We start from the raw sequence: 3,200 nt of genomic DNA, 5'->3' as shown, positions 1-3,200 counted from the left end.
ACCTCCGCGCCCATTCCATTTTCTGTTCACGCCGTTGTTCTTGGTTGGCACGCTGTTCTTCAGACCGTACAACACGCGGCCTACCCAATTCACAGTCAGAGCAGAACTGAGGAACGGAGCCTACGTAGAGCATGACGTCAAGAGATAGAAGACACTCAAATTGGTAGGTACTAGTTTGAATACACGGAATGGCGTACAAGTGTATGGTGCGAACGTAGACATGGCCGACGCGGGTCAAAGTGTAGTATCTGTTCTTATCTGATACGGGTTCTATTTGGACCCAAGATATTAAACTTATTTTTGCAAGTTGGTGGAGTGCTTGAAGCCTGCTTCACCTCTGCCGCGGGTCGGCCCGGTATTAAGGCGAAAGCCTTTAATGGCTCATACTCGCGGCGTCCGACCGTCCGTCCATCCGTGCCTTGGAATAGTGCCAGCTGTGGCCTCCCCCCCCCCCCTCACACTCTCTCAGCAATCACGTGATGGCACAGCGGCGCATAGCAACAGTTGTGCTGCCACAGCTGTGACCTCTCCCCCTTACACTCTCTCAGCAATCACGTGATGGCACAGCGGTGCGCGCGGCAACGCTCCTTAGTCAGACGTCTTGTTGCAGCAGTCGAGTCAGTCGGATGGCTCCCAAGCGGCCCGGTGATGATTCCACAGCAAGCTGTTCGGAGAAGCGCTCCAAGAATGTGGATTCCACCGATACCAAACGCCAGAAGAAGAATGAGCGAATGCGCATGCGGCGGTAGTCAGTCCAGTGGGCACAGGCTTTCGCCGAGCACACTTTGGAATTTACAAAGTGTCCTTCAATTTTTTGCACTACCTTCGAAATCGGCCCATGGCTTTTGGTCTACGAGCATCGATCCACTGGAAACTAGCCACATACAGCTTCGCTGTAAAAGGTTGGGACCTCGTGATTCTGCACAGAGGGAAAAGGCAGGCCAGAACAGACAGAACGGACGTGTACATAAGTCCACGTCCGCATGAACCCGTTCACAGCCGCATCACATTAACGGACTATGGCGGCATATTAACCATTCTAAAGAATCTGAGCATAGTACAAATGGTTCACCGTGGGCGGCAAAGGAGAAAGACTTGACAAGTGCACATTGCGTAGAAAAACCCAGGCCACAAAAGAGAAGCGGAGACATATGCAGCGCTTAACTTCAACTGATGGTTAATTGACGAGAAATCTTGCATGTAATCAGGCGTACTACATGCTCACCGCATTCACAATTCGTCTAAACAATTCTGATTCAGTTTATAGTATCGTGACTGATGGTTTCAATACACACAAAGTTCACTAAGCCTAGTAATGAGTTCTGCTTCAGTAATCTCTTTGATTAGCTGGTTGCTGTTCTTCCGAGTCCCGACGATCATTATTCTATAAATAAATAGTCGACAATCACACAGCCTGAAATGAAGGCCAAAAAGCTCTCCATTTCTTCTTGTCAATGTTCTTACGATGCTCGCTGAGCAGCGGACTCTTTTCCTCATTTCGTGTTTTGTTTTTGTTTCAAAGGAACCGGAACTGACTGCCGTTTTGGTTCCTTTGAATCCGAAACTGCAAACATACTGACCATTGTCCAGAGTCGCTGAGCCTCACTAGAAAGAGGAATGCGTGAGATACCTGTTGATGGGATAATCCGCTTCCTCGATGTCCGATTATTTTAACAGCGGAGCTGTTTAAGCCGTTCGTAATGTATGCCACCTGCCGCTGCGTCGCCTAGCAACCACCTCGCGGAGCGTCATGCGCTATGATCGGGAGAGATAAAGAGAACATGAGAGCGAGAGAGAGAGAAACAAATTGTAGCAGCACCAACGAGGCAACGCACAGAGGTGCTGCCGACGCCATCCGCGCTTCTCCGTTTCCCTGCATTAGCGCCGAACGCTCGCGGTGCCCGTGACTGCAGCAGGCGCCTCTGGCGGCGGTTCGACTAAGCTCCCACCAGCTGCGCGCTACTGCGCATGCGCCGTGGCATCATCCCGGCGTGTCGTCTGCTGCGCGCCGCCCGTACACTGTGCATAGCTTTCGCCCCACTTCCCCTACGTGTGCTCGGACTGCAAGTGCTTCGCGAGGCGTTCCCCGATGCCACAGACCACGAGGAAGTGCTTGTACACTTCGTATAACTTAGCATCACTTCGCATAATTTAGCATAACTTCGTATAGCCAAGACCAGCTAGGAACCAATCAGCTCCATTGTGTCTTTAGCCTTGCGCCACTAGTGCAAGCTACCCGATTTTGTTTGCACGAGGAACGATCATGCTGCGTGTACGAGGCCCGTGCCAATAAGCCCTTGCTGACTTACAACTCAGTCTTCCCAAAACTACCTAAAAAGAGCGACTGTTTACTAGTGTTTCCTTAATGTTCGGCAGCATTAGTTTCACATCTCATTTATGTTTCTTTTGAAGCTCAAACTTCGCTTAGTGGATGCAGGCTATCCTGACAATGTTCTCGCTACCATAGCAGCAGTCCTTTTGAGGCGACAATGTGGGAACCGTCGTGATGCTCTACCTGCAGCCACATAGAAAGAAAAGTAAGCCGTGATTCCGTTGCTCTAAACTTGGAAAAATTGCGATGCGCTCTAACGTGATGGTGGCGTTCTGCGCCAGATAAGCTGTAGCAGTGTTGCCATTTTAGGAATTTTGTCCTAGATATAGCGACTTTCTCGACTGTCCAGCGACAAATCTTTCTATTTAGCGACCGATGACTTTTCTTTTTAGTGACATGGAAGAAAATTGGCGACATTACATATTTCGAAGTAAGAAAAGTTGCTTTCAAAATGACCGGTGGTTTTCGCATTGTGCTTGTGCGTCACAGGTCTGAATTGCGTTCACAAAATGCATGTTTTTTTTACTTTTTTACAAAACCGATTTGAATGGGCCCTAAGGCTGCGGCTTTGCTGTTTTCCTAAACACGTTCGATTGAGGGACGCCGTACAAACGTAAAAGTAAATTAAACTCACGCGTCATTCCACTGCTGTGAAGGTGGATTACCAGCGAATGAGTTTAGCACGTCACATAGAGGTGACACAGAATTTAGATCAAATTTTATTTCTCTTGAGCGGCGACGGCGGTCATCTCGAAAAAAGACACATGCACACACACTTTTATTTTGATCAGCGGTCTTAATCGGCGGCATACATTCGTGTGGAAGACCACCGCCACCTCGGTGAGCCGGCAGAAAGTAGACACGCGCG

General features: G+C 49.2%; 1 pseudogene; it reads left to right on the top strand.

The window, feature by feature from the left end:
- The first annotated feature begins 220 nt into the window (after positions 1 to 220).
- Positions 221 to 390, top strand: LOC119462991 (U2 spliceosomal RNA; annotated as a pseudogene).
- The last annotated feature ends 2,810 nt before the right edge of the window (positions 391 to 3,200 follow it).

Source organism: Dermacentor silvarum, chromosome 8 (genome assembly GCF_013339745.2).
Source record: "Dermacentor silvarum isolate Dsil-2018 chromosome 8, BIME_Dsil_1.4, whole genome shotgun sequence".
Classification (NCBI taxonomy): Eukaryota; Metazoa; Arthropoda; class Arachnida; order Ixodida; family Ixodidae; genus Dermacentor; species Dermacentor silvarum.
Note: the sequence above shows the minus strand (reverse complement) of the source record. Positions and strands in the feature narration are given on the sequence as shown.